This window comes from Oncorhynchus masou, chromosome 15 (assembly GCF_036934945.1).
Source record: "Oncorhynchus masou masou isolate Uvic2021 chromosome 15, UVic_Omas_1.1, whole genome shotgun sequence".
Classification (NCBI taxonomy): Eukaryota; Metazoa; Chordata; class Actinopteri; order Salmoniformes; family Salmonidae; genus Oncorhynchus; species Oncorhynchus masou.
The window spans coordinates 28,462,760-28,473,568 of NC_088226.1; the positions used below are offsets into that span (position 1 = coordinate 28,462,760).

Consider the following 10,809-nt stretch of genomic DNA (forward strand, 5'->3'; position numbering starts at 1 on the left):
CAGCACCATGCTATGGAGATGCTTTTCAGCAGCAGGGACTGAGAGACTGGTACGAATAAAGAGGAACAATGAATTGAGCCAAATGCAGGCAAATCCTTGATGAGAACCTGCTTCAGATTGCAAACTACCCTAGACTGGGGTGAAGATTCACGTTCCAACAGCAACATGGCAGAATGGTAGAGAATCCCCAATCCAGATGTGCAAAGCTGATACAGACGTACCCAAGACATACCCAAGAAAGCTGTTTTCGCCACCAAAGGTGCTTCGACAAAATATTGACTGTGTGAATACTTATGTAAATGAGATATTTCTGTATTTCCTTTTCAAAACATTTGCAAAAATTTCTAAAAACATGTTTCACTTTGTCATTATGGGGTATTGTGTGTAGATTGGTGAGAAGAAATATATAGTTAGCAAATCCAAATGGCAAGCTATCCCACCCAAATGCACATGCACCTCACCCTGTGATTCTTTCAATAGGACTACCCGTGTGAGTAGAAATGTGAAGACTGATGCGCAGTAAAATCAATAAACCAACTACTTGTCTCCCTTTATCCGTTAGGACTGTAGCCGATGTCTTCGAAGCTGACAAATAAGCCCCTGTCGCCACCATGTGGCCAAGGAAGATGCTGCAACCAAGGGATTGTATTATCTCTTAGATTCATTGTCTCACTTTTAATAAGTTATACATATTTTTTCTGTATTTCTTGTTGTTGACTGCGAACACCACAAACATGCAAACTGGATATAGAGATACTGGATAGATTGGATACGCATATTGGATATAATGGATAGCCTATAGAAGTTGTGAGAATATTTACATTTACATTTAAGTCATTTAGCAGACGCTCTTATCCAGAGCGACTTACAAATTGGTGAATTCACCTTCTGACATCAGTGGAACAGCCACTTTACAATAGTGAATGAGAATAACTTTAATTGAGCTGTTTGTGTATTATTTTTAGATGACAGGTTTATGGTATTCTTCTCAGGAACATGCATTCGTATTTTAAAGTCATATCTGTGTTTCTTAAAAACAGTGGGGTTGTATGAAATAAACTAAAGGGGAAGTTTTAAACATATGTGCTGTACTGTTTTTATGTGCACTGTCATATCAAATGGAAAATGCATCTAGAATTAGGCTATAATAGAACAGAATATGTTGGCAGATGTGCGCAAACATTGGGTATTTTATCATTTCAGCTTCAATTAGAAGAGTCATATTTTGTAATGGGGAATATAAGCATAAAGTGTAAATTGTTGACTGCCATTGAGTAGAATGTACAGTATATACTGAACAAAATATAAACGCAACATGTTGGTCCCATGTTTAATGAGCTAAAATAGATTGTCCCAGAAATTATACATCTCTCTCAAATTTTGCACACAAGTTTGTTTACATCCATGTTAGTGAGCATTTCTCCTTTCCCAAAATAATCCATCCAGCTGACAGGTGTGGCATACCAAGAAGCTGATTAAACAGCATGATCATTACACAAGTGCACCTTGTGCTCGGGACAATAAAAGGCCACTTTAAAATGTGCAGCTTTGTCACACAACACAATGCCACAGAAGTCTCAAGTTTTGAGGGAGCATGCAATTGGCATGCCGACTGCCGGAATGTCCACCAGAGCTGTTGCCAGAGAATTTAATGTTCATTTCTCTACCATAAGCCACCTCCAACATAGTTTTAGAGAATTTGTTTGGGCAGGCATAAACTACAGACAATGAACACAATTGCATTTTATCAATGGCAATTTGAATGCACAAAAATACTGTGACAAAATCCTGAGGCCCATTGTGAGGCCCATTTTTTATAGGTATCTGTGACCAACATATGCATATCTGTATTCCCGGTCATGTTAAATCCATAGATTTTTTTCAATAGACTGATTTCCTCATATGAACTGTTAACTGAAATTGTTGCATGTTGAGCTTATATTTCTGTTCAGTATATGTATTTGGTCTTCACAGGTCAACATAATTGGGGTCAAATACTATTACTGCATAAAATTTGAACATAGTTTTTGGGCAAATCAATATTTTTACGTCAAGTAGTATTCACATAGCAAGGTTGTGTAGTAACTGATTACATGTATTGGGGATTATGTAATCCGATTACAAAAATGAAGTAACTAATCAACCCGGATTACTTTAAAAAAAATGTCATTGGGATTTACAGTTAATGTATTAAAAACATCTAATTATATTTTGGATTACTTCATCTAACATCAATAGGAACATTTTATTTTGTCAGCATTGCTGTCATGTCACGCACCCTAAAGACTTCTCACATGCTCTCAACTCAGCAAGAATCTACTGTCCTGGTGATGGCTTATTTTGTATTCAAATTGAATGAATGAATGAATGAGTAGGTAAGGCTGCCATACCATTTACACCTGGCCCACTGGTCAATCAGACAGCCGTATGGACTCCATAGAGTTGCTGCTTGATGCTTAGTTTGCAGCCTATTTACAGTGTATTTTCACTCTGTCTCTGAGTAGTGGGTGAGAAAATGCTTTCGGATTGTGCAACATTTCAAACACTGTTTTGAACACATGCTGTTAAATGTTGAAAAGAAGAGGGTACCAAGCTTTCTGTTGGTCATCATTTTATTTATCAGCTTATATTGAGCAAAGGGTACTCAAGTCAGCCATTCTCGGTGAGTGCATAGGCTACATTAAATTTAATGGTAAATAGGCCTATCAATTACAACGCAAACTATTAGCAATAATTAGACTATATTTAGAGTTGGCGAACTAACAACTTCCTCAGGTGCTGAATTAGTCCCAAATGAATTATCTTATGTGATATTAGTGTCCAAAAAAATGTATGCAAATTAATGTCTATATCTATAATTTGATAGTATTATTGTGAAACCATCTAAGTATCATCATTCCTGCTTGGACATGTTTATTAGTTGAACATTGTTTTTGTGAAATCATACCATTTTAGTAGTCTAAGTACACTTAGAATTAAACGCATTGAATGGGTTTTGATATGACCATTAGACCATCTATTTTCTGACCCTGCAATACAATTGTGGCATGACCAAATCATAGGCTTGTGCCACCAATTGAAAATGTTAGGAAAAAGTGAATATGTATGCTCTCACACATAGAATATACAAGTCCCCAAATTGAAAATAGTAATGTTACTAAATAGAATAATTAGTTACATGTGTTATAGATTAAAGTAATTCTAAAGTAATCTGATTACTGTACTCATTTTGAGTAATCAAAAGGATTACGTTACAGATTACTTTATTTTTTATGTAACTGTAACGGATTCCATTTTTCAGGAAACTGCCCAACCCTGCGCATAGTACACTAAATTATCCTAATTGCACACAGAGCTGAACCAGTGCCTCTGCGGAATGTATATTGTGGCAACCCCGAGATATCGTAGAGCAATGGTGCCGTGCGTTTACACAGATCTTATAATTCACATATTATATATTCGGGTGAGAGCATACACAGGGCTCCATACTAACTTTAACTAATTAGCATGTCCAAGCAGGAATGCATGATATTTTGACGTGCAACCTTAACCAGTGATTGTCATACATGTTTGGTTTGACAATAGGCCTACAATTCAAAATAGGGTTCCAGAATTTTCTGATTTTTTTTTAATATAGAGATTAATTTGCCTACATCTTTTTGGGCACTAATATCACATAATATAATTTATGCAGGACTAATTGACCATTGAGGAAGTTGTTAGTTTGCCAACTCTAAATATAAAGAGATTCATTAAAAAAATGCTATAGATTTTCTGAAATTATTAAAGAGATCGGTGTGTTTTTTCAATATCTAATCATGCCATGACATAACTTGATGGTTTCATTTCAGAGGCAAATAATCATGTTTCTTTCTCTAAATTCTATTATCCGCCTCATTCTCAGAGAAAGAAGTAGTACTGCTAGATTTTATACAGTCAAATGTAACAAATAACTACATTTTTCATAAAGAACTGTACAAATGATACATGTCTTATCATGTGACAAACAATTTTTGTTATGTAAAAACGATTTAATACAGTAATATGAGATCTGTATTTGGCATTTTAGTCATTTAGCAGATGCTCTTATGCAGAGTAACTTACAGTAAGTTCGTTCATCTGAAGATAGCTAGTTGAGACAACCACATAACCCTAACATTACATGTACAGTGCCTTTGGAAAGTATTCAGGCCCCTTGACTTTTTCCACATGTTTTATGTTACAACCTTATAATAAAACGTATTAAATGTTTTTTTCCATCATCAATCTACACACAATAACCCATAATGACAAAGCAAAAACAGGTTTAGACATTTTTGCAAATGTATACATAAGTATTCAGACCCTTTGATACGAGACTCGAAATTGAGATCAGGTGCATCCTGTTTCCATGGATCATCCCTGAAATGTTTCTACAACATGATTGGAGTCTACCTGTGGTAAATGAAATTGATTGGGCATGATTTGAAAAGGCAAACACTTGTCTATAGGAGGTCCCACAGTAGACCGTGCACGTCAGAGCAAAAACCAAGCCACGAGGTCGAAGGAATTGTCCGGAGAGCTCCGAGACAGGATTGTGTCGAGGCACAGATCTGGAGAAGGGTACTAAAATTTTTCTGAAAATTTAAGGTTCTCAAGAACACAGTGGCCTCCATCACTCCCCGGGCCAAACTGAGCAATCATGGGAATAGGGGCCTTGGTAAGAACACGATGGTCACTCTGATAGAGCTCCAGGACAACCATCTCTGCATCACTTCACCAATCAGGCCTTTATGGTAGAGTGGCCAGACGGAAGCCACTTCTCAGTAAAAGGCACATGACAGCCTGCTTGGAGTTTGCCAAAAGGCAGCTGAAGACTCTCAGTCCATGACAAACAAGATTCTCTGGTCTGATGAAACCAAGACGGAACTCTTTGTCCTGAATGCCAAGCGTCACGTCTGGAGGAAACCTGGCACCATCCCTACTGTGAAGCATGGTGGTGGCAGCATCATGCTGTGGGGATGTTTTCAAGCGGCAGGGACTGGGAGACTCAGAGAGATCCTTGATGAAAACCTTCTCCAGAGCACTCCTCAGCACACAGCCAAGACAACGCAGGAGTGGCTTCGGGACAAGTCTCTGAATGTCCTTAAGTGGCCCAGCCAGAGCCCGGACTTAAACCAGATCGAACATCTCTGGAGAGACCTGAAAACAGCTGTGCAGCGACGCTCCCCATTCAACCTGACAGAGTTTGAAAGGATCTGCAGAGAAGAATGGGAGAAGCTCAAGAAGACTCGATGCTGTAATCGCTGCCAAAGGTGTAACAGTATAACTTTAGTCCATCCACTCGCCCATTTACATTTAAGTCATTTAGCAGACGCTCTTATCCAGAGCGACTTACCCGGGCTCGAACCAGAGACCCTCTGCACACAGACAAGTCACTCACAAAGCATTGTTACCCATCGCTCCACAAAAGCCTTGCAGAGCAAGGGGAACTACTACTTCAAGGTCTGAGCAAGTGACGTCAATGAATGAAACGCTAATTAGCTAGCCATTTCACATCAGTTACAGGTGCTTCAACAAGGTACTGAGTAAAGGGTCTGAATACTTATGTAAATTAGATGTTTTTTAAATGTGATGTATTATGTAAATGTGATGTTTTTTAAATGTGATGTTTTTTTATTTGATTAAATTAGCAAAAAATCTAAAAACCTGTTTTTACTTTGTCATTATGGGGTATTGTGTGTAGATTGATGAGGGGGAAAAACAGTTGAATCAATTTTAGAATAAGGCCGTAACGTAACAAAAGGTGGGGAAAAAATCAATGGGTCTGAATACTATCCGAAGGCACTGTGTATAAGATTATGGAAAGTATGATTATGGAGAGGCTAACTTAATTCCAGGAGAGCAGGGGGCTAGTATCGCCAAATCAGACTGGGTTCAGGAAGGGGAGGGGAACTATGGACCTAGTACTCTGCTTAGAAGTAGAGGTCAGGAAGGTCCAGGCGGAGGAGACGGTTGTGGCTGTTTTTTTTCTCTGTGTAGAAGGCATATGATATGATATGGAAGGAGGGGTTGCTAATCAAGCTTGAGCTTACATACAGGATACGAACATTACATTTACATTTGAGTAAATTAGCAGACACTCTTATCCAGTGCGGCTTACAGGAGCAATTAGGGTTAAGTGCCTTGCTCAAGAGCAGAACGGAAGGTCTATCCAGGTGAGGGTGGTGAAGTCTAACAGGCATGTATTTGGTGGATAACAGTACACCGCAGGGGAGCATTGGTGAAGCGGTCTAAGGCACTACATTTCAGTGCTAGAGGCGTCACTACAGACCTGGTTCAATTCCAGGCCGTATCACAACTGGCTATCATTGGGAGTCGCACAATTGGCCCAGCGTCGTCCGGGGTAGGCCGTCATTGTAAATAAGAATTTGTTGTGTGTGTGTGTAACCTTTATTTAACTAGGCAAGTCAGTTAAGAACATATTCTTATTTACAATGACGGTCAAACCCGGACGACGCTGGGCCAATTGTGCGCCGCCCTATGGGACTCCCAATCCTGGCTGGTTGTGATACAGACTGGATTCGAATCAGGGAGTCTGTAGTGATGCATCAAGCTCTGAGATGCAGTGCCTTAGACCGCTGCGCCACTCGGGAGCCCAACTGACTTATCTAATTAAATAAAAAATACAATTTACTCCCTGTAATGTAGGATAGGTTTATGTGTTGCACATGTCTCCAAGTACAGTTGTCAGTTGTAACAGGATGTTATTTGGTTTTCGTATGGGAAGTTGAGGTGTGAGGTTGGGGGAAGGTGTGAGGAGGTCAGAGAGGAAGGGGCGTGAACAGGTGGGGGTATGCACTGCACAATAGTTGCAGTGATGATGGTGGTTAGATGTAGGGTGAAGGTAAAAACAGGTACACAGATGGTGAAGGTGTGAGTTTTAGAGGGGTACAGGTATGGGGGATGGGTGAAGATGACACCTGGCTCGGGGTGCTTTGGAGGGGATAAGATTGTGTGTGGAAGTGGATTAAGAAAGACTTATAAGAGTGTAACAGGTATGTATAAGAGTGTACAAGAGTGTACAGGGCTTTTGGTTTGGGGTAAGGGTGAGAGTTCAGGCAGTAAGACTGGGGAGATGTGTACCTTGTCTGTGTCTGTCTCGTGGATGAGGTGCTTAGCCTCATTGTCAGTATGGTCAATCTCTCCTGGCAGGATCCACTGAGCTACCTCATGGTTATCCAGGAAACCATCCTGACAACACAACACACACATAGAGAGCTGTTACAAACCATCCTGACAACACAACACACACATAGAGAGCTGTTACAAACCATCCTGACAACACAGACACAAACCTGTTAACTTAGTATGTCCACAGAAAGAGGTGTGTGCGTGTGCGTGCGTGTGTGCGTGTGTTGACATAGCTGGTCTGAGGGGTAGGGTACCTTAAGTGTACTGACTTAAAAAGTGATGTTATAATGATGTTACAGTAATGTATAAGGAGAGGATGTTGTTAAGGTGATCCAGTAGCAGCAGACTATTGTCTATTGTTTTTTCTCCATCAGCACCCAGTCTGGTTGGTACACTCTCTCCATTCTCAGGTGTGAACATGTCCCCCTTTGGTGGAGAGAACAGGATACAGCTTATACAGTAGGTGTTGTAATTCTAAAGTCTATTCCAGGGGTTATGAGCTAGTTCAGGTGTACAACAAAATTGTGAAATGTCTGGAAAATCACTTTCAAAATCATGCCTACATTGCATCTCTGGATTATCTTCTGTTTGTGTATGCATGCTAGCACTTTTCATTTGACATATACAGTTGGTTGTGGACCCAAGAATATCACTCATACATTTGTAATAAAATAAATGAAATATTTTTTGTTCTCATAAAATGTATAAAGAACCAAATATATAGTTGTTTAGAAGTGGGCTGGAGAAAAAAAGTGCACTACCTGGATGTTCCTCAGAATTTGATTGATCCTGTGACTATTGACTGAACCCAGTCCTCTGACTGACCTGTATGACAACGGTCTTCATGTGGTCGTACTCCTCAGGGTGAAGGAAGGCGGTGAACTAGACCTGGGTGGCGATGCCGTCCCCGTCGCGGTCAGCTGTACTAAAGCGCCTTTCGTCTATAGTCAATATGGCCTTGTAGCTCGCCTTGTCATCTGCAAGGGAGCGGATGACATTCTCAGTCAAGACATGGCTTTGTAAAGCAAAGATCAGGGTCTGTATGTATCAAGCGTCTCAGAGTAGGAGTGCTGATCTAAGAACAGGTCCCCCCCCTGTCCATGTAATGTTACTTATTATGATCTAATAGGCTAAACTGATCACTCCTACTCTGTGACGCTTTATTCATACTGGCCCAGAACTACACTGTCCGTGTAAATACTCTTGGGTTGTGTACTGCAGTCAAAGTCTAGCCATCTAAAACCTTTTGAATCAGAGTTTTTCAGTGGTGTCACTAATTTACCCTCTCTACTACAGATGCTCTCTACTTTAACTCCAAAGGGAAAAATGTGTTAACATGTTCTGTTTTCCACCTCAGTTTGTTTCTTTGTATCAAGGATAAAAGACATGGATATTGTGGTAACCCCTTCCCCTGCCTTTGTATTAACAACATGAACCAAAGATGACACCACTATCACATAGCTGTATAGACACTACTATACTGTCATGTTGAGCGCTCTCCTCTCATTCCCATCTCAATCTCTCCTCGTATCACGTGGTAATGATATCAAATTAGACCCTACATAAATAGTATCTTGGTTGTGCCCAACCCTGCCCATCATTCCAACAATCTTTAGCACCCATGTAGCCTACTAATTATACACTGACTGTACACCCCTGGTAAATTGGGACTACCTTTTTAAAATCACAACCCCCATCGCTCATTTGCCTCAAAGTTAGGCTACCCGCACACACCCACACCCTCCCTTGTCATAACAAGGTAGTAGCCGTAGCTGGTGTTCTTGTATTCCTGCCAGCTGATCTTCCCATCCTTGTTCTGGTCGTACTCCTTCCGGTGCTTCAGCACATTCTCCTCAATGTACCTCCTCTGCCTGTGTTTGATCCACTGGTGCAGTTCCCCATGGCTCACGAAACCACTCTTGTCTGTGTCGATGCGATCTACGATCTTCCTACCAAAGGGGACAGAACAAGCCAACTAAGCATACTACCAACAGAAGTGAACTAGCCACCTTTCAGAGCCTAGTTCCTCTCTAGGTTTCTTCCTAGGTTCCTTCCTTTCTAGGGAGTTTTTCCTAGTAACTGTGCTTCAAGATCTGCATTGCTTGCTCTTTAGGGTTTAGGCTTGGTTTCTGTATAAGGTCATTTCTATGTAAAAGGACCCATGAGCACCAACATGAAGTTCATAGGAGCATATCAAATTGGGTGTCAAATTAATGCTAAGAGTATATTTTTGAGAAATGAAGGCATACTGTATATACATTTGTTACAGGTTTAGTTTTTGCCATTCATGTTTTGAGTTTGGACTTAGCACATTAGCACGTAGGGCACACCGATTGGTGTCACCTTGTTAGTCAGTATGTGTTACATCTTTGCTGGCTTGTCCATCTCGTTAGTTAGAAGGTGTTTCACCTGTGCTGGCCCAAGTGATATTTAAGAGCGGCTGGCCCAGTGCTTCAGTTGAGATGTGCAGTGTCAACACAGTATGCTAAGACAGAGGCAGGGGGTGAGATGTCTTCACATAAACACAATGACTGTAGTCAAACGGAAGAGTGCAAGCATAGGTGGTTGGAGGAGGGAGAAGAGCGGGGAATGAATGTGTAGAAAGAGATAAAAAGGATTGAAAGTAAAACGAAAATTAATCAGGATGTAATGTTGACTACCAGATGGGTAGGGCTAGGGATACAGAATTAGTGTCTGAAATAATGCACCACAAAGGGATGAGAAAGGGACAAAAGAAAGAAAGGGAGGGGTGTCTATTGGAGTAGGATGAAATTGTTCCTAGACACTGATCTCAGGTCAGTTGCATTCTCCTCCTAATAGTTAAGGGTAGGAGTTTAGAGAAGGAAAGCGGATCCTAGATATGCGCCTGGGGGTAACTTCTAACCTAGAGCAGTGAGAGTGGGGCTACATCCCAAATGACACCCTATTTCATACATTGTTCGCTCTTTTTGACCAGAGTCCTATGGGCCCAGGTCAAAGGTACTGGTGTACATAGGGAATATGGACCTGGGTCTAAAGAAATACATAACATAAGAAATATTGGCCCTGGTCAAAAGTAGTGCATATTGGCCATTTGGGAAGCTGCCAGCCTGGGTGTCATGTAACATAATGTACCCAAGTTTGTCTTTGCTTTCCTCGTGGTTCAGCTGGTCGAAGGTCTTGGCTTCCTCTTTGCCCAGGAAGGCTTCGTGGTCATAATGGAAACCAGTGGAGTCGTCATGGGCATGGTCACTCAGGTCACGATGGCGATGGACACGCTTCTCTTTAGCAGGCACAGCTACCGCCACCCCGAGGATGAGAATGAGGGACGGTAGTGACTGCCGCAGCATCTTCTGTCCTGAGAAAGAGAGACACTACAGCAGACTGAACAGAACTTAGCCTACAAACAGACAGAGATGATACTTGCCAGATGATATGGGACTCACTCAAAATAATACATTATTGGTTTATACAATGTTTATTTAATGCAACAGTGATAAATATGGGCATAAAAAAGTTGGTCAAACCTTTCGCCCTATTTATAGGCTACTGTCTTGAGTCCTGAGCCTTGAATTGGGATAACTCAGTCAATGTCTGTTGTCTTAAGTCTTCTGATTAATGAACACAACAATGAATTACATCAATAATGCCTGTAAA

The 10,809-nt window shown here is 40.8% G+C and overlaps 1 pseudogene; it reads right to left on the bottom strand.

The window, feature by feature from the left end:
* Positions 1-551: 551 nt before the first annotated feature.
* On the bottom strand, positions 552-10,503 carry LOC135556833 (calumenin-like; annotated as a pseudogene).
* Positions 10,504-10,809: the final 306 nt, after the last annotated feature.